Here is a 22,355-nt window from a genome sequence, read left to right on the forward strand (position 1 = left end):
GCAAACTCAGTCAGAGACATAGATTTTCACTTGCAACTTGCTTTAACATGTTTAACAGTGCATGAATTGTTGTCTAAAACAAAAAAGAATGATGCATTTTATGGCTGGATCTGTTTTATAACTTTCTGAATTGGACGTTGAAAATGAGCTTATCTCAGCCAGCAGAGAGGTCAAATCACAGTAATGCAAACTCAGTCAGAGACAAAGATTTTCACTTGCAACTTGCTTTAACATGTTTAACAGTGCATGAAATGTTGTCTAAAACAAAAAGATAATGCTTTTTAGTGGCTGGAACTGGTTTTATCACATTCTGAATTGAACGTTGAAAATGAGCTTTTCAGAGCCAGCAGAGGTCAAAATAAGCAGTAATGCAAACTCAGTCATAGACATAGATTTTCACTTGCAACTTGCTTTAACATGTTTAACAGTGCATGAAATGGTATCTAAAACAAAAAGAATAATGCATTTTAGTGGCTGGATCTGGTTTTATCACATTCTGTATTGGACGATGAAAATGAGTTTTTCAGAGCCAGCAGAGGTCAAAATAAGCAGTAATGCAAACTCAGTCAGAGACATAGATTTTCACTTGCAACTTGCTTTAACATGTTTAACAGTGCATAAATTGTTGTCTAAAACAAAAAAGAATGATGCATTTTATGGCTGGATCTGTTTTATCACTTTCTGAATTGGACGTTGAAAATGAGCTTATCTCAGCCAGCAGAGAGGTCAAATCACAGTAATGCAAACTCAGTCAGAGACATAGATTTTCACTTGCAACTTGCTTTAACATGTTTAACAGTGCATGAAATGTTGTCTAAAACAAAAAAGAATGATGCATTTTATGGCTGGATCTTTTTTTATTACTTTCTGAATTGGACGTTGAAAATGAGCTTATCTCAGCCAGCAGAGAGGTCAAATCACAGTAATGCAAACTCAGTCAGAGACATAGATTTTCACTTGCAACTTGCTTTAACATGTTTAACAGTGCATGAATTGTTGTCTAAAACAAAAAAGAATGATGCATTTTATGGCTGGATCTGTTTTATCACTTTCTGAATTGGACGTTAAAAATGAGCTTATCTCAGCCAGCAGAGAGGTCAAATCACAGTAATGCAAACTCAGTCAGAGACATAGATTTTCACTTGCAACTTGCTTTAACATGTTTAACAGTGCATGAATTGTTGTCTAAAACAAAAAAGAATGATGCATTTTATGGCTGGATCTGTTTTATCACTTTCTGAATTGGACGTTGAAAATGAGCTTATCTCAGCCAGCAGAGAGGTCAAATCACAGTAATGCAAACTCAGTCAGAGACATAGATATTCACTTGCAACTTGCTTTAACATGTTTAACAGTGCATAAATTGTTGTCTAAAACAAAAAAAGAATGATGCATTTTATGGCTGGATCTGTTTTTATCACTTTCTGAATTGGACGTTGAAAATGAGCTTATCTCAGCCAGCAGAGAGGTCAAATCACAGTAATGCAAACTCAGTCAGAGACATAGATTTTCACTTGCAACTTGCTTTAACATGTTTAACAGTGCATGAATTGTTGTCTAAAACAAAAAAGAATGATGCATTTTATGGCTGGATCTGTTTTATAACTTTCTGAATTGGACGTTGAAAATGAGCTTATCTCAGCCAGCAGAGAGGTCAAATCACAGTAATGCAAACTCAGTCAGAGACATAGATTTTCACTTGCAACTTGCTTTAACATGTTTAACAGTGCATAAATTGTTGTCTAAAACAAAAAAGAATGATGCATTTTATGGCTGGATCTGTTTTATCACTTTCTGAATTGGACGTTGAAAATGAGCTTATCTCAGCCAGCAGAGAGGTCAAATCACAGTAATGCAAACTCAGTCAGAGACAAAGATTTTCACTTGCAACTTGCTTTAACATGTTTAACAGTGCATGAATTGTTGTCTGAAACAAAAAAGAATGATGCATTTTATGGCTGGATCTGTTTTATCACTTTCTGAATTGGACGTTGAAAATGAGCTTATCTCAGCCAGCAGAGAGGTCAAATCACAGTAATGCAAACTCAGTCAGAGACAAAGATTTTCACTTGCAACTTGCTTTAACATGTTTAACAGTGCATGAAATGTTGTCTAAAACAAAAAGATAATGCTTTTTAGTGGCTGGAACTGGTTTTATCACATTCTGAATTGAACGTTGAAAATGAGCTTTTCAGAGCCAGCAGAGGTCAAAAGAAGCAGTAATGCAAACTCAGTCATAGACATAGATTTTAACTTGCAACTTGCTTTAACATGTTTAACAGTGCATGAAATGGTATCTAAAACAAAAAGAATAGTGCATTTTAGTGGCTGGATCTGGTTTTATCACATTCTGTATTGGACGTTGAAAATGAGTTTTTCAGAGCCAGCAGAGGTCAAAATAAGCAGTAATGCAAACTCAGTCAGAGACATAGATTTTCACTTGCAACTTGCTTTAACATGTTTAACAGTGCATAAATTGTTGTCTAAAACAAAAAAGAATGATGCATTTTATGGCTGGATCTGTTTTATCACTTTCTGAATTGGACGTTGAAAATGAGCTTATCTCAGCCAGCAGAGAGGTCAAATCACAGTAATGCAAACTCAGTCAGAGACATAGATTTTCACTTGCAACTTGCTTTAACATGTTTAACAGTGCATGAAATGTTGTCTAAAACAAAAAAGAATGATGCATTTTATGGCTGGATCTTTTTTTATTACTTTCTGAATTGGACGTTGAAAATGAGCTTATCTCAGCCAGCAGAGAGGTCAAATCACAGTAATGCAAACTCAGTCAGAGACATAGATTTTCACTTGCAACTTGCTTTAACATGTTTAACAGTGCATGAATTGTTGTCTAAAACAAAAAAGAATGATGCATTTTATGGCTGGATCTGTTTTATCACTTTCTGAATTGGACGTTAAAAATGAGCTTATCTCAGCCAGCAGAGAGGTCAAATCACAGTAATGCAAACTCAGTCAGAGACATAGATTTTCACTTGCAACTTGCTTTAACATGTTTAACAGTGCATGAATTGTTGTCTAAAACAAAAAAGAATGATGCATTTTATGGCTGGATCTGTTTTATCACTTTCTGAATTGGACGTTGAAAATGAGCTTATCTCAGCCAGCAGAGAGGTCAAATCACAGTAATGCAAACTCAGTCAGAGACATAGATATTCACTTGCAACTTGCTTTAACATGTTTAACAGTGCATAAATTGTTGTCTAAAACAAAAAAGAATGATGCATTTTATGGCTGGATCTGTTTTTATCACTTTCTGAATTGGACGTTGAAAATGAGCTTATCTCAGCCAGCAGAGAGGTCAAATCACAGTAATGCAAACTCAGTCAGAGACATAGATTTTCACTTGCAACTTGCTTTAACATGTTTAACAGTGCATGAATTGTTGTCTAAAACAAAAAAGAATGATGCATTTTATGGCTGGATCTGTTTTATAACTTTCTGAATTGGACGTTGAAAATGAGCTTATCTCAGCCAGCAGAGAGGTCAAATCACAGTAATGCAAACTCAGTCAGAGACATAGATTTTCACTTGCAACTTGCTTTAACATGTTTAACAGTGCATAAATTGTTGTCTAAAACAAAAAAGAATGATGCATTTTATGGCTGGATCTGTTTTATCACTTTCTGAATTGGACTTTGAAAATGAGCCTATCTCAGCCAGCAGAGAGGTCAAATCACAGTAATGCAAACTCAGTCAGAGACATAGATTTTCACTTGCAACTTGCTTTAACATGTTTAACAGTGCATAAATTGTTGTCTGAAACAAAAAAGAATGATGCATTTTATGGCTGGATCTGTTTTATCACTTTCTGAATTGGACGTTGAAAATGAGCTTATCTCAGCCAGCAGAGAGGTCAAATCACAGTAATGCAAACTCAGTCAGAGACAAAGATTTTCACTTGCAACTTGCTTTAACATGTTTAACAGTGCATGAAATGTTGTCTAAAACAAAAAGATAATGCTTTTTAGTGGCTGGAACTGGTTTTATCACATTCTGAATTGAACGTTGAAAATGAGCTTTTCAGAGCCAGCAGAGGTCAAAATAAGCAGTAATGCAAACTCAGTCAGAGACATAGATTTTCACTTGCAACTTGCTTTAACATGTTTAACAGTGCATGAAATGTTGTCTAAAACAAAAAGAATGATGCATTTTAGTGGCTGGATCTGGTTTTATCACTTTCTGAATTCAACGTTGAAAATGAGCTTTTCAGAGCCAGCAGAGGTCAAAATAAGCAGTAATGCAAACTCAGTCGTAGACATAGATTTTCACTTGCAACTTGCTTTAACATGTTTAACAGTGCATGAAATGTTGTCTAAAACAAAAAGATAATGCTTTTTAGTGGCTGGAACTGGTTTTATCACATTCTGAATTGAACGTTGAAAATGAGCTTTTCAGAGCCAGCAGAGGTCAAAATAAGCAGTAATGCAAACTCAGTCATAGACATAGATTTTAACTTGCAACTTGCTTTAACATGTTTAACAGTGCATGAAATGTTATCTAAAACAAAAAGAATAATGCATTTTAGTGGCTGGATCTGGTTTTATCACATTCTGTATTGGCTGTTGAAAATGAGTTTTTCAGAGCCAGCAGAGGTCAAAATAAGCAGTAATGCAAACTCAGTCAGAGACATAGATTTTCACTTGCAACTTGCTTTAACATGTTTAACAGTGCATAAATTGTTGTCTAAAACAAAATAGAATGATGCATTTTATGGCTGGATCTGTTTTATCACTTTCTGAATTGGACGTTGAAAATGAGCTTATCTCAGCCAGCAGAGAGGTCAAATCACAGTAATGCAAACTCAGTCAGAGACATAGATTTTCACTTGCAACTTGCTTTAACATGTTTAACAGTGCATGAAATGTTGTCTAAAACAAAAAAGAATGATGCATTTTATGGCTGGATCTTTTTTTATTACTTTCTGAATTGGACGTTGAAAAGGAGCTTATCTCAGCCAGCAGAGAGGTCAAATCACAGTAATGCAAACTCAGTCAGAGACATAGATTTTCACTTGCAACTTGCTTTAACATGTTTAACAGTGCATGAAATGTTGTCTAAAACAAAAAGATAATGCTTTTTAGTGGCTGGAACTGGTTTTATCACATTCTGAATTGAACGTTGAAAATGAGCTTTTCAGAGCCAGCAGAGGTCAAAATAAGCAGTAATGCAAACTCAGTCATAGACATAGATTTTAACTTGCAACTTGCTTTAACATGTTTAACAGTGCATGAAATGTTGTCTAAAACAAAAAGAATGATGCATTTTAGTGGCTGGATCTGGTTTTATCACTTTCTGAATTCAACGTTGAAAATGAGCTTTTCAGAGCCAGCAGAGGTCAAAATAAGCAGTAATGCAAACTCAGTCGTAGACATAGATTTTCACTTGCAACTTGCTTTAACATGTTTAACAGTGCATGAAATGTTGTCTAAAACAAAAAGAAAATGCTTTTTAGTGGCTGGAACTGGTTTTATCACATTCTGAATTGAACGTTGAAAATGAGCTTTTCAGAGCCAGCAGAGGTCAAAATAAGCAGTAATGCAAACTCAGTCAGAGACATAGATTTTCACTTGCAACTTGCTTTAACATGTTTAACAGTGCATGAAATGTTGTATAAAACAAAAAGAAAATGCTTTTTAGTGGCTGGAACTGGTTTTATCACATTCTGAATTGAACGTTGAAAATGAGCTTTTCAGAGCCAGCAGGGGTCAAAATAAGCAGTGATGCAAACTCAGTCATAGACATAGATTTTCACTTGCAACTTGCTTTAACATGTTTAACAGTGCATGAAATGTTGTCTAAAACAAAAAGAAAATGCTTTTTAGTGGCTGGAACTGGTTTTATCACATTCTGAATTGAACGTTGAAAATGAGCTTTTCAGAGCCAGCAGAGGTCAAAATAAGCAGTGATGCAAACTCAGTCATAGACATAGATTTTCACTTGCAACTTTCTTAAACATATTTAACAGTGCATGAAATGTTGTCTAAAACAAAAAGAAAATGCTTTTTAGTGGCTGGAACTGGTTTTATCACATTCTGAATTGAACGTTGAAAATGAGCTTTTCAGAGCCAGCAGAGGTCAAAATAAGCAGTAATGCAAACTCAGTCAGAGACATAGATTTTCACTTGCAACTTGCTTTAACATGTTTAACAGTGCATGAAATGTTGTCTAAAACAAAAAGATAATGCTTTTTAGTGGCTGGAACTGGTTTTATCACATTCTGAATTGAACGTTGAAAATGAGCTTTTCAGAGCCAGCAGAGGTCAAAATAAGCAGTAATGCAAACTCAGTCATAGACATAGATTTTAACTTGCAACTTGCTTTATCATGTTTAACAGTGCATGAAATGTTATCTAAAACAAAAAGAATAATGCATTTTAGTGGCTGGATCTGGTTTTATCACATTCTGTATTGGACGTTGAAAATGAGCTTTTCAGAGCCAGCAGAGGTCAAAATAAGCAGTAATGCAAACTCAGTCATAGACATAGATTTTCACTTGCAACTTGCTTTAACATGTTTAACAGTGCATGAAATGTTGTCTAAAACAAAAAGAAAATGCTTTTTAGTGGCTGGGACTGGTTTTATCACATTCTGAATTGAACGTTGAAAATGAGCTTTTCAGAGCCAGCAGAGGTCAAAATAAGCAGTAATGCAAACTCAGTCAGAGACATAGATTTTCACTTGCAACTTGCTTTAACATGTTTAACAGTGCATGAAATGTTGTCTAAAACAAAAAGAAAATGCTTTTTAGTGGCTGGATCTGATTTTTATCACATTCTGAATTGAACGTTGAAAATGAGCTTTTCAGAGCCAGCAGAGGTCAAAATAAGCAGTAATGCAAACTCAGTCATAGACATAGATTTTCACTTGCAACTTGTTTTAACATGTTTAACAGTGCATGAAATGTTGTCTAAAACAAAAAGAATGATGCATTTTAGTGGCTGGATCTGGTTTTATCACTTTCTGAATTCAACGTTGAAAATGAGCTTTTCAGAGCCAGCAGAGGTCAAAATAAGCAGTAATGCAAACTCAGTCGTAGACATAGATTTTCACTTGCAACTTGCTTTAACATGTTTAACAGTGCATGAAATGTTGTCTAAAACAAAAAGAAAATTCTTTTTAGTGGCTGGAACTGGTTTTATCACATTCTGAATTGAACGTTGAAAATGAGCTTTTCAGAGCCAGCAGAGGTCAAAATAAGCAGTGATGCAAACTCAGTCATAGACATAGATTTTCACTTGCAACTTTCTTAAACATATTTAACAGTGCATGAAATGTTGTCTAAAACAAAAAGAAAATGCTTTTTAGTGGCTGGAACTGGTTTTATCACATTCTGAATTAAACGTTGAAAATGAGCTTTTCAGAGCCAGCAGAGGTCAAAATAAGCAGTAATACAAACTCAGTCAGAGACATAGATTTTTACTTGCAACTTGCTTTAACATGTTTAACAGTGCATGAAATGTTATCTAAAACAAAAAGAATAATGCATTTTAGTGGCTGGATCTGGTTTTATCACTTTCTAAATTCAACGTTGAAAATGAGCTGTTCTCAGCCAGCAGAGGTCAAAATAAGCAGTAATGCAAACTCAGTCAGAGACATAGATTTTCACTTGCAACTTGCTTTAACATGTTTAACAGTGCATGAATTGTTGTCTAAAACAAAAAGAAAATGCTTTTTAGTGGCTGGAAATGGTTTTATCACATTCTGAATTGAACGTTGAAAATGAGCTTTTCAGAGCCAGCAGAGGTCAAAATAAGCAGTGATGCAAACTCAGTCATAGACATAGATTTTCACTTGCAACTTTCTTAAACATATTTAACAGTGCATGAAATGTTGTCTAAAACAAAAAGAAAATGCTTTTTAGTGGCTGGAACTGGTTTTATCACATTCTGAATTGAACGTTGAAAATGAGCTTTTCAGAGCCAGCAGAGGTCAAAATAAGCAGTAATGCAAACTCAGTCAGAGACATAGATTTTCACTTGCAACTTGCTTTAACATGTTTAACAGTGCATGAAATGTTGTCTAAAACAAAAAGATAATGCTTTTTAGTGGCTGGAACTGGTTTTATCACGTTCTGAATTGAACGTTGAAAATGAGCTTTTCAGAGCCAGCAGAGGTCAAAATAAGCAGTAATGCAAACTCAGTCATAGACATAGATTTTAACTTGCAACTTGCTTTAACATGTTTAACAGTGCATGAAATGTTATCTAAAACAAAAAGAATAATGCATTTTAGTGGCTGGATCTGGTTTTATCACATTCTGTATTGGACGTTGAAAATGAGCTTTTCAGAGCCAGCAGAGGTCAAAATAAACAGTAATGCAAACTCAGTCAGAGACATAGATTTTCACTTGCAACTTGCTTTAACATGTTTAACAGTGCATGAAATGTTGTCTAAAACAAAAAGAAAATGCTTTTTAGTGGCTGGATCTGGTTTTATCACATTCTGAATTGAACGTTGAAAATGAGCTTTTCAGAGCCAGCAGAGGTCAAAATAAGCAGTAATGCAAACTCAGTCATAGACATAGATTTTCACTTGCAACTTGCTTTAACATGTTTAACAGTGCATGAAATGTTGTCTAAAACAAAAAGATAATGCTTTTTAGTGGCTGGAACTGGTTTTATCACATTCTGAATTGAACGTTGAAAATGAGCTTTTCAGAGCCAGCAGAGGTCAAAATAAGCAGTAATGCAAACTCAGTCATAGACATAGATTTTAACTTGCAACTTGCTTTAACATGTTTAACAGTGCATGAAATGTTATCTAAAACAAAAAGAATAATGCATTTTAGTGGCTGGATCTGGTTTTATCACATTCTGTATTGGACGTTGAAAATGAGCTTTTCAGAGCCAGCAGAGGTCAAAATAAGCAGTAATGCAAACTCAGTCATAGACATAGATTTTCACTTGCAACTTGCTTTAACATGTTTAACAGTGCATGAAATGTTGTCTAAAACAAAAAGAATGATGGATTTTAGTGGCTGGATCTGGTTTTATCACTTTCTGAATTCAACGTTGAAAATGAGCTGTTCTCAGCCAGCAGAGGTCAAAATAAGCAGTAATGCAAACTCAGTCAAAGACATAGATTTTCACTTGCAACTTGCTTTAACATGTTTAACAGTGCATGAATTGTTGTCTAAAACAAAAAGAAAATGCTTTTTAGTGGCTGGAAATGGTTTTATCACATTCTGAATTGAACGTTGAAAATGAGCTTTTCAGAGCCAGCAGAGGTCAAAATAAGCAGTAATGCAAACTCAGTCAGAGACAAAGATTTTCACTTGCAACTTGCTTTAACATGTTTAACAGTGCATGAAATGTTGTCTAAAACAAAAAGAAAATGCTTTTTAGTGGCTGGAACTGGTTTTATCACATTCTGAATTGAACGTTGAAAATGAGCTTTTCAGAGCCAGCAGAGGTCAAAATAAGCAGTGATGCAAACTCAGTCATAGACATAGATTTTCACTTGCAACTTTCTTAAACATATTTAACAGTGCATGAAATGTTGTCTAAAACAAAAAGAAAATGCTTTTTAGTGGCTGGAACTGGTTTTATCACATTCTGAATTGAACGTTGAAAATTAGCTTTTCAGAGCCAGCAGAGGTCAAAATAAGCAGTAATGCAAACTCAGTCAGAGACATAGATTTTCACTTGCAACTTGCTTTAACATGTTTAACAGTGCATGAAATGTTGTCTAAAACAAAAAGATAATGCTTTTTAGTGGCTGGAACTGGTTTTATCACATTCTGAATTGAACGTTGAAAATGAGCTTTTCAGAGCCAGCAGAGGTCAAAATAAGCAGTAATGCAAACTCAGTCATAGACATAGATTTTAACTTGCAACTTGCTTTAACATGTTTAACAGTGCATGAAATGTTATCTAAAACAAAAAGAATAATGCATTTTAGTGGCTGGATCTGGTTTTATCACATTCTGTATTGGACGTTGAAAATGAGCTTTTCAGAGCCAGCAGAGGTCAAAATAAGCAGTAATGCAAACTCAGTCATAGACATAGATTTTCACTTGCAACTTGCTTTAACATGTTTAACAGTGCATGAAATGTTGTCTAAAACAAAAAGAATGATGCATTTTAGTGGCTGGAACTGGTTTTATCACATTCTGAATTGAACGTTGAAAATGAGCTTTTCAGAGCCAGCAGAGGTCAAAATAAGCAGTAATGCAAACTCAGTCATAGACATAGATTTTCACTTGCAACTTGCTTTAACATGTTTAACAGTGCATGAAATGTTGTCTAAAACAAAAAGAAAATGCTTTTTAGTGGCTGGATCTGGTTTTTATCACATTCTGAATTGAACGTTGAAAATGAGCTTTTCAGAGCCAGCAGAGGTCAAAATAAGCAGTAATGCAAACTCAGTCATAGACATAGATTTTCACTTGCAACTTGCTTTAACATGTTTAACAGAGCATGAAATGTTGTCTAAAACAAAAAGAATGATGCATTTTAGTGGCTGGATCTGGTTTTATCACTTTCTGAATTCAACGTTGAAAATGAGCTTTTCAGAGCCAGCAGAGGTCAAAATAAGCAGTAATGCAAACTCAGTCGTAGACATAGATTTTCACTTGCAACTTGCTTTAACATGTTTAACAGTGCATGAAATGTTGTCTAAAACAAAAAGAAAATTCTTTTTAGTGGCTGGAACTGGTTTTATCACATTCTGAATTGAACGTTGAAAATGAGCTTTTCAGAGCCAGCAGAGGTCAAAATAAGCAGTGATGCAAACTCAGTCATAGACATAGATTTTCACTTGCAATTTTCTTAAACATATTTAACAGTGCATGAAATGTTGTCTAAAACAAAAAGAAAATGCTTTTTAGTGGCTGGAACTGGTTTTATCACATTCTGAATTGAACGTTGAAAATGAGCTTTTCAGAGCCAGCAGAGGTCAAAATAAGCAGTAATGCAAACTCAGTCAGAGACATAGATTTTCACTTGCAACTTGCTTTAACATGTTTAACAGTGCATGAAATGTTGTCTAAAACAAAAAGATAATGCTTTTTAGTGGCTGGAACTGGTTTTATCACATTCTGAATTGAACGTTGAAAATGAGCTTTTCAGAGCCAGCAGAGGTCAAAATAAGCAGTAATGCAAACTCAGTCATAGACATAGATTTTAACTTGCAACTTGCTTTAACATGTTTAACAGTGCATGAAATGTTATCTAAAACAAAAAGAATAATGCATTTTAGTGGCTGGATCTGGTTTTATCACTTTCTGAATTCAACGTTGAAAATGAGCTGTTCTCAGGCAGCAGAGGTCAAAATAAGCAGTAATGCAAACTCAGTCAGAGACATAGATTTTCACTTGCAACTTGCTTTATCATGTTTAACAGTGCATGAAATGTTGTCTAAAACAAAAAGAAAATGCTTTTTAGTGGCTGGATCTGGTTTTATCACATTCTGAATTGAACGTTGAAAATGAGCTTTTCAGAGCCAGCAGAGGTCAAAATAAGCACTAATGCAAACTCAGTCATAGACATAGATTTTCACTTGCAAATTGCTTTAACATGTTTAACAGTGCATGAATTGTTGTCTAAAACAAAAAGAAAATGCTTTTTAGTGGCTGGAACTGGTTTTATCACATTCTGAATTGAACGTTGAAAATGAGCTTTTTAGAGCCAGCAGAGGTCAAAATAAGCATTGATGCAAACTCAGTCATAGACATAGATTTTCACTTGCAACTTTCTTAAACATATTTAACAGTGCATGAAATGTTGTCTAAAACAAAAAGAAAATGCTTTTTAGTGGCTGGAACTGGTTTTATCACATTCTGAATTGAACGTTGAAAATGAGCTTTTCAGAGCCAGCAGAGGTCAAAATAAGCAGTAATGCAAACTCAGTCAGAGACATAGATTTTCACTTGCAACTTGCTTTAACATGTTTAACAGTGCATGAAATGTTGTCTAAAACAAAAAGATAATGCTTTTTAGTGGCTGGAACTGGTTTTATCACGTTCTGAATTGAACGTTGAAAATGAGCTTTTCAGAGCCAGCAGAGGTCAAAATAAGCAGTAATGCAAACTCAGTCATAGACATAGATTTTAACTTGCAACTTGCTTTAACATGTTTAACAGTGCATGAAATGTTATCTAAAACAAAAAGAATAATGCATTTTAGTGGCTGGATCTGGTTTTATCACTTTCTGAATTCAACGTTGAAAATGAGCTGTTCTCAGCCAGCAGAGGTCAAAATAAGCAGTAATGCAAACTCAGTCAGAGACATAGATTTTCACTTGCAACTTGCTTTAACATGTTTAACAGTGCATGAATTGTTGTCTAAAACAAAAAGAAAATGCTTTTTAGTGGCTGGAAATGGTTTTATCACATTCTGAATTGAACGTTGAAAATGAGCTTTTCAGAGCCAGCAGAGGTCAAAATAAGCAGTGATGCAAACTCAGTCATAGACATAGATTTTCACTTGCAACTTTCTTAAACATATTTAACAGTGCATGAAATGTTGTCTAAAACAAAAAGAAAATGCTTTTTAGTGGCTGGAACTGGTTTTATCACATTCTGAATTGAACGTTGAAAATGAGCTTTTCAGAGCCAGCAGAGGTCAAAATAAGCAGTAATGCAAACTCAGTCAGAGACATAGATTTTCACTTGCAACTTGCTTTAACATGTTTAACAGTGCATGAAATGTTGTCTAAAACAAAAAGATAATGCTTTTTAGTGGCTGGAACTGGTTTTATCACATTCTGAATTGAACGTTGAAAATGAGCTTTTCAGAGCCAGCAGAGGTCAAAATAAGCAGTAATGCAAACTCAGTCATAGACATAGATTTTAACTTGCAACTTGCTTTAACATGTTTAACAGTGCATGAAATGTTATCTAAAACAAAAAGAATAATGCATTTTAGTGGCTGGATCTGGTTTTATCACATTCTGTATTGGACGTTGAAAATGAGCTTTTCAGAGCCAGCAGAGGTCAAAATAAGCAGTAATGCAAACTCAGTCATAGACATAGATTTTCACTTGCAACTTGCTTTAACATGTTTAACAGTGCATGAAATGTTGTCTAAAACAAAAAGAACGATGGATTTTAGTGGCTGAATCTGGTTTTATCACTTTCTGAATTCAACGTTGAAAATGAGCTGTTCTCAGCCAGCAGAGGTCAAAATAAGCAGTAATGCAAACTCAGTCAAAGACATAGATTTTCACTTGCAACTTGCTTTAACATGTTTAACAGTGCATGAATTGTTGTCTAAAACAAAAAGAAAATGCTTTTTAGTGGCTGGAAATGGTTTTATCACATTCTGAATTGAACGTTGAAAATGAGCTTTTCAGAGCCAGCAGAGGTCAAAATAAGCAGTAATGCAAACTCAGTCAGAGACAAAGATTTTCACTTGCAACTTGCTTTAACATGTTTAACAGTGCATGAAATGTTGTCTAAAACAAAAAGAAAATGCTTTTTAGTGGCTGGAACTGGTTTTATCACATTCTGAATTGAACGTTGAAAATGAGCTTTTCAGAGCCAGCAGAGGTCAAAATAAGCAGTGATGCAAACTCAGTCATAGACATAGATTTTCACTTGCAACTTTCTTAAACATATTTAACAGTGCATGAAATGTTGTCTAAAACAAAAAGAAAATGCTTTTTAGTGGCTGGAACTGGTTTTATCACATTCTGAATTGAACGTTGAAAATTAGCTTTTCAGAGCCAGCAGAGGTCAAAATAAGCAGTAATGCAAACTCAGTCAGAGACATAGATTTTCACTTGCAACTTGCTTTAACATGTTTAACAGTGCATGAAATGTTGTCTAAAACAAAAAGATAATGCTTTTTAGTGGCTGGAACTGGTTTTATCACATTCTGAATTGAACGTTGAAAATGAGCTTTTCAGAGCCAGCAGAGGTCAAAATAAGCAGTAATGCAAACTCAGTCATAGACATAGATTTTAACTTGCAACTTGCTTTAACATGTTTAACAGTGCATGAAATGTTATCTAAAACAAAAAGAATAATGCATTTTAGTGGCTGGATCTGGTTTTATCACATTCTGTATTGGACGTTGAAAATGAGCTTTTCAGAGCCAGCAGAGGTCAAAATAAGCAGTAATGCAAACTCAGTCATAGACATAGATTTTCACTTGCAACTTGCTTTAACATGTTTAACAGTGCATGAAATGTTGTCTAAAACAAAAAGAATGATGCATTTTAGTGGCTGGAACTGGTTTTATCACATTCTGAATTGAACGTTGAAAATGAGCTTTTCAGAGCCAGCAGAGGTCAAAATAAGCAGTAATGCAAACTCAGTCATAGACATAGATTTTCACTTGCAACTTGCTTTAACATGTTTAACAGTGCATGAAATGTTGTCTAAAACAAAAAGAAAATGCTTTTTAGTGGCTGGATCTGGTTTTTATCACATTCTGAATTGAACGTTGAAAATGAGCTTTTCAGAGCCAGCAGAGGTCAAAATAAGCAGTAATGCAAACTCAGTCATAGACATAGATTTTCACTTGCAACTTGCTTTAACATGTTTAACAGTGCATGAAATGTTGTCTAAAACAAAAAGAATGATGCATTTTAGTGGCTGGATCTGGTTTTATCACTTTCTGAATTCAACGTTGAAAATGAGCTTTTCAGAGCCAGCAGAGGTCAAAATAAGCAGTAATGCAAACTCAGTCGTAGACATAGATTTTCACTTGCAACTTGCTTTAACATGTTTAACAGTGCATGAAATGTTGTCTAAAACAAAAAGAAAATTCTTTTTAGTGGCTGGAACTGGTTTTATCACATTCTGAATTGAACGTTGAAAATGAGCTTTTCAGAGCCAGCAGAGGTCAAAATAAGCAGTGATGCAAACTCAGTCATAGACATAGATTTTCACTTGCAATTTTCTTAAACATATTTAACAGTGCATGAAATGTTGTCTAAAACAAAAAGAAAATGCTTTTTAGTGGCTGGAACTGGTTTTATCACATTCTGAATTGAACGTTGAAAATGAGCTTTTCAGAGCCAGCAGAGGTCAAAATAAGCAGTAATGCAAACTCAGTCAGAGACATAGATTTTCACTTGCAACTTGCTTTAACATGTTTAACAGTGCATGAAATGTTGTCTAAAACAAAAAGATAATGCTTTTTAGTGGCTGGAACTGGTTTTATCACATTCTGAATTGAACGTTGAAAATGAGCTTTTCAGAGCCAGCAGAGGTCAAAATAAGCAGTAATGCAAACTCAGTCATAGACATAGATTTTAACTTGCAACTTGCTTTAACATGTTTAACAGTGCATGAAATGTTATCTAAAACAAAAAGAATAATGCATTTTAGTGGCTGGGACTGGTTTTATCACTTTCTGAATTCAACGTTGAAAATGAGCTGTTCTCAGCCAGCAGAGGTCAAAATAAGCAGTAATGCAAACTCAGTCAGAGACATAGATTTTCACTTGCAACTTGCTTTAACATGTTTAACAGTGCATGAAATGTTGTCTAAAACAAAAAGATAATGCTTTTTAGTGGCTGGAACTGGTTTTATCACATTCTGAATTGAACGTTGAAAATGAGCTTTTCAGAGCCAGCAGAGGTCAAAATAAGCAGTAATGCAAACTCAGTCATAGACATAGATTTTCACTTGCAACTTGCTTTAACATGTTTAACAGTGCATGAAATGTTGTCTAAAACAAAAAGAAAATGCTTTTTAGTGGCTGGATCTGGTTTTATCACATTCTGAATTGAACGTTGAAAATGAGCTTTTCAGAGCCAGCAGAGGTCAAAATAAGCACTAATGCAAACTCAGTCATAGACATAGATTTTCACTTGCAAATTGCTTTAACATGTTTAACAGTGCATGAATTGTTGTCTAAAACAAAAAGAAAATGCTTTTTAGTGGCTGGAACTGGTTTTATCACATTCTTAATTGAACGTTGAAAATGAGCTTTTTAGAGCCAGCAGAGGTCAAAATAAGCAGTGATGCAAACTCAGTCATAGACATAGATTTTCACTTGCAACTTTCTTAAACATATGTAACAGTGCATGAAATGTTGTCTAAAACAAAAAGAAAATGCTTTTTAGTGGCTGGAACTGGTTTTATCACATTCTGAATTGAACGTTGAAAATGAGCTTTTCAGAGCCAGCAGAGGTCAAAATAAGCAGTAATGCAAACTCAGTCAGAGACATAGATTTTCACTTGCAACTTGCTTTAACATGTTTAACAGTGCATGAAATGTTGTCTAAAACAAAAAGATAATGCTTTTTAGTGGCTGGAACTGGTTTTATCACGTTCTGAATTGAACGTTGAAAATGAGCTTTTCAGAGCCAGCAGAGGTCAAAATAAGCAGTAATGCAAACTCAGTCATAGACATAGATTTTAACTTGCAACTTGCTTTAACATGTTTAACAGTGCATGAAATGTTATCTAAAACAAAAAGAATAATGCATTTTAGTGGCTGGATCTGGTTTTATCACATTCTGTATTGGACGTTGAAAATGAGCTTTTCAGAGCCAGCAGAGGTCAAAATAAACAGTAATACAAACTCAGTCAGAGACATAGATTTTCACTTGCAACTTGCTTTAACATGTTTAACAGTGCATGAAATGTTGTCTAAAACAAAAAGAAAATGCTTTTTAGTGGCTGGATCTGGTTTTATCACATTCTGAATTGAACGTTGAAAATGAGCTTTTCAGAGCCAGCAGAGGTCAAAATAAGCAGTAATGCAAACTCAGTCATAGACATAGATTTTCACTTGCAACTTGCTTTAACATGTTTAACAGTGCATGAAATGTTGTCTAAAACAAAAAGATAATGCTTTTTAGTGGCTGGCACTGGTTTTATCACATTCTGAATTGAACGTTGAAAATGAGCTTTTCAGAGCCAGCAGAGGTCAAAATAAGCAGTAATGCAAACTCAGTCATAGACATAGATTTTAACTTGCAACTTGCTTTAACATGTTTAACAGTGCATGAAATGTTATCTAAAACAAAAAGAATAATGCATTTTAGTGGCTGGATCTGGTTTTATCACATTCTGTATTGGACGTTGAAAATGAGCTTTTCAGAGCCAGCAGAGGTCAAAATAAGCAGTAATGCAAACTCAGTCATAGACATAGATTTTCACTTGCAACTTGCTTTAACATGTTTAACAGTGCATGAAATGTTGTCTAAAACAAAAAGAATGATGCATTTTAGTGGCTGGATCTGGTTTTATCACTTTCTGAATTCAACGTTGAAAATGAGCTGTTCTCAGCCAGCAGAGGTCAAAATAAGCAGTAATGCAAACTCAGTCAAAGACATAGATTTTCACTTGCAACTTGCTTTAACATGTTTAACAGTGCATGAATTGTTGTCTAAAACAAAAAGAAAATGCTTTTTAGTGGCTGGAAATGGTTTTATCACATTCTGAATTGAACGTTGAAAATGAGCTTTTCAGAGCCAGCAGAGGTCAAAATAAGCAGTAATGCAAACTCAGTCAGAGACAAAGATTTTCACTTGCAACTTTCTTAAACATGTTTAACAGTGCATGAAATGTTGTCTAAAACAAAAAGAAAATGCTTTTTAGTGGCTGGAACTGGTTTTATCACATTCTGAATTGAACGTTGAAAATGAGCTTTTCAGAGCCAGCAGAGGTCAAAATAAGCAGTGATGCAAACTCAGTCATAGACATAGATTTTCACTTGCAACTTTCTTAAACATATTTAACAGTGCATGAAATGTTGTCTAAAACAAAAAGAAAATGCTTTTTAGTGGCTGGAACTGGTTTTATCACATTCTGAATTGAACGTTGAAAATTAGCTTTTCAGAGCCAGCAGAGGTCAAAATAAGCAGTAATGCAAACTCAGTCAGAGACATAGATTTTCACTTGCAACTTGCTTTAACATGTTTAACAGTGCATGAAATGTTGTCTAAAACAAAAAGATAATGCTTTTTAGTGGCTGGAACTGGTTTTATCACATTCTGAATTGAACGTTGAAAATGAGCTTTTCAGAGCCAGCAGAGGTCAAAATAAGCAGTAATGCAAACTCAGTCATAGACATAGATTTTAACTTGCAACTTGCTTTAACATGTTTAACAGTGCATGAAATGTTATCTAAAACAAAAAGAATAATGCATTTTAGTGGCTGGATCTGGTTTTATCACATTCTGTATTGGACGTTGAAAATGAGCTTTTCAGAGCCAGCAGAGGTCAAAATAAGCAGTAATGCAAACTCAGTCATAGACATAGATTTTCACTTGCAACTTGCTTTAACATGTTTAACAGTGCATGAAATGTTGTCTAAAACAAAAAGAATGATGCATTTTAGTGGCTGGAACTGGTTTTATCACATTCTGAATTGAACGTTGAAAATGAGCTTTTCAGAGCCAGCAGAGGTCAAAATAAGCAGTAATGCAAACTCAGTCATAGACATAGATTTTCACTTGCAACTTGCTTTAACATGTTTAACAGTGCATGAAATGTTGTCTAAAACAAAAAGAAAATGCTTTTTAGTGGCTGGATCTGGTTTTTATCACATTCTGAATTGAACGTTGAAAATGAGCTTTTCAGAGCCAGCAGAGGTCAAAATAAGCAGTAATGCAAACTCAGTCATAGACATATATTTTCACTTGCAACTTGCTTTAACATGTTTAACAGTGCATGAAATGTTGTCTAAAACAAAAAGAATGATGCATTTTAGTGGCTGGATCTGGTTTTATCACTTTCTGAATTCAACGTTGAAAATGAGCTTTTCAGAGCCAGCAGAGGTCAAAATAAGCAGTAATGCAAACTCAGTCGTAGACATAGATTTTCACTTGCAACTTGCTTTAACATGTTTAACAGTGCATGAAATGTTGTCTAAAACAAAAAGAAAATTCTTTTTAGTGGCTGGAACTGGTTTTATCACATTCTGAATTGAACGTTGAAAATGAGCTTTTCAGAGCCAGCAGAGGTCAAAATAAGCAGTGATGCAAACTCAGTCATAGACATAGATTTTCACTTGCAATTTTCTTAAACATATTTAACAGTGCATGAAATGTTGTCTAAAACAAAAAGAAAATGCTTTTTAGTGGCTGGAACTGGTTTTATCACATTCTGAATTGAACGTTGAAAATGAGCTTTTCAGAGCCAGCAGAGGTCAAAATAAGCAGTAATGCAAACTCAGTCAGAGACATAGATTTTCACTTGCAACTTGCTTTAACATGTTTAACAGTGCATGAAATGTTGTCTAAAACAAAAAGATAATGCTTTTTAGTGGCTGGAACTGGTTTTATCACATTCTGAATTGAACGTTGAAAATGAGCTTTTCAGAGCCAGCAGAGGTCAAAATAAGCAGTAATGCAAACTCAGTCATAGACATAGATTTTAACTTGCAACTTGCTTTAACATGTTTAACAGTGCATGAAATGTTATCTAAAACAAAAAGAATAATGCATTTTAGTGGCTGGATCTGGTTTTATCACTTTCTGAATTCAACGTTGAAAATGAGCTGTTCTCAGCCAGCAGAGGTCAAAATAAGCAGTAATGCAAACTCAGTCAGAGACATAGATTTTCACTTGCAACTTGCTTTAACATGTTTAACAGTGCATGAATTGTTGTCTAAAACAAAAAGAAAATGCTTTTTAGTGGCTGGAAATGGTTTTATCACATTCTGAATTGAACGTTGAAAATGAGCTTTTCAGAGCCAGCAGAGGTCAAAATAAGCAGTGATGCAAACTCAGTCATAGACATAGATTTTCACTTGCAACTTTCTTAAACATATTTAACAGTGCATGAAATGTTGTCTAAAACAAAAAGAAAATGCTATTTAGTGGCTGGAACTGGTTTTATCACATTCTGAATTGAACGTTGAAAATGAGCTTTTCAGAGCCAGCAGAGGTCAAAATAAGCAGTAATGCAAACTCAGTCAGAGACATAGATTTTCACTTGCAACTTGCTTTAACATGTTTAACAGTGCATGAAATGTTGTCTAAAACAAAAAGATAATGCTTTTTAGTGGCTGGAACTGGTTTTATCACATTCTGAATTGAACGTTGAAAATGAGCTTTTCAGAGCCAGCAGAGGTCAAAATAAGCAGTAATGCAAACTCAGTCATAGACATAGATTTTAACTTGCAACTTGCTTTAACATGTTTAACAGTGCATGAAATGTTATCTAAAACAAAAAGAATAATGCATTTTAGTGGCTGGATCTGGTTTTATCACTTTCTGAATTCAACGTTGAAAATGAGCTGTTCTCAGCCAGCAGAGGTCAAAATAAGCAGTAATGCAAACTCAGTCAGAGACATAGATTTTCACTTGCAACTTTCTTTAACATGTTTAACAGTGCATGAATTGTTGTCTAAAACAAAAAGAAAATGCTTTTTAGTGGCTGGAAATGGTTTTATCACATTCTGAATTGAACGTTGAAAATGAGCTTTTCAGAGCCAGCAGAGGTCAAAATAAGCAGTGATGCAAACTCAGTCATAGACATAGATTTTCACTTGCAACTTTCTTAAACATATTTAACAGTGCATGAAATGTTGTCTAAAACAAAAAGAAAATGCTTTTTAGTGGCTGGAACTGGTTTTATCACATTCTGAATTGAACGTTGAAAATGAGCTTTTCAGAGCCAGCAGAGGTCAAAATAAGCAGTAATGCAAACTCAGTCAGAGACATAGATTTTCACTTGCAACTTGCTTTAACATGTTTAACAGTTCATGAAATGTTGTCTAAAACAAAAAGATAATGCTTTTTAGTGGCTGGAACTGGTTTTATCACATTCTGAATTGAACGTTGAAAATGAGCTTTTCAGAGCCAGCAGAGGTCAAAATAAGCAGTAATGCAAACTCAGTCATAGACAGATTTTCACTTGCAACTTGCTTTAACATGTTTAACAGTGCATGAAATGTTGTCTAAAACAAAAAGAAAATGCTTTTTAGTGGCTGGATCTGGTTTTATCACATTCTGAATTGAACGTTGAAAATGAGCTTTTCAGAGCCAGCAGAGGTCAAAATAAGCACTAATGCAAACTCAGTCATAGACATAGATTTTCACTTGCAAATTGCTTTAACATGTTTAACAGTGCATGAATTGTTGTCTAAAACAAAAAGAAAATGCTTTTTAGTGGCTGGAACTGGTTTTATCACATTCTGAATTGAACGTTGAAAATGAGCTTTTTAGAGCCAGCAGAGGTCAAAATAAGCAGTGATGCAAACTCAGTCATAGACATAGATTTTCACTTGCAACTTTCTTAAACATATTTAACAGTGCATGAAATGTTGTCTAAAACAAAAAGAAAATGCTTTTTAGTGGCTGGAACTGGTTTTATCACATTCTGAATTGAACGTTGAAAATTAGCTTTTCAGAGCCAGCAGAGGTCAAAATAAGCAGTAATGCAAACTCAGTCAGAGACATAGATTTTCACTTGCAACTTGCTTTAACATGTTTAACAGTGCATGAAATGTTATCTAAAACAAAAAGAATAATGCATTTTAGTGGCTGGATCTGGTTTTATCACATTCTGTATTGGACGTTGAAAATGAGCTTTTCAGAGCCAGCAGAGGTCAAAATAAACAGTAATGCAAACTCAGTCAGAGACATAGATTTTCACTTGCAACTTGCTTTAACATGTTTAACAGTGCATGAAATGTTGTCTAAAACAAAAAGAAAATGCTTTTTAGTGGCTGGATCTGGTTTTATCACATTCTGAATTGAACGTTGAAAATGAGCTTTTCAGAGCCAGCAGAGGTCAAAATAAGCAGTAATGCAAACTCAGTCATAGACATAGATTTTCACTTGCAACTTGCTTTAACATGTTTAACAGTGCATGAAATGTTGTCTAAAACAAAAAGAATGATGCATTTTAGTGGCTGGATCTGGTTTTATCACTTTCTGAATTGAACGTTGAAAATGAGCTTTTCAGAGCCAGCAGAGGTCAAAATAAGCAGTAATGCAAACTCAGTCATAGACATAGATTTTAACTTGCAACTTGCTTTAACATGTTTAACAGTGCATGAAATGTTGTCTAAAACAAAAAGAAAATGCTTTTTAGTGGCTGGAACTGGTTTTATCACATTCTGAATTGAACGTTGAAAATGAGCTTTTCAGAGCCAGCAGAGGTCAAAATAAGCAGTAATGCAAACTCAGTCAGAGACATAGATTTTCACTTGCAACTTGCTTTAACATGTTTAACAGTGCATGAAATGTTGTCTAAAACAAAAAGATAATGCTTTTTAGTGGCTGGAACTGGTTTTATCACATTCTGAATTGAACGTTGAAAATGAGCTTTTCAGAGCCAGCAGAGGTCAAAATAAGCAGTAATGCAAACTCAGTCATAGACATAGATTTTAACTTGCAACTTGCTTTAACATGTTTAACAGTGCATGAAATGTTATCTAAAACAAAAAGAATAATGCATTTTAGTGGCTGGATCTGGT

Source organism: Danio rerio, chromosome 13 (genome assembly GCF_049306965.1).
Source record: "Danio rerio strain Tuebingen ecotype United States chromosome 13, GRCz12tu, whole genome shotgun sequence".
Classification (NCBI taxonomy): domain Eukaryota; kingdom Metazoa; phylum Chordata; class Actinopteri; order Cypriniformes; family Danionidae; genus Danio; species Danio rerio.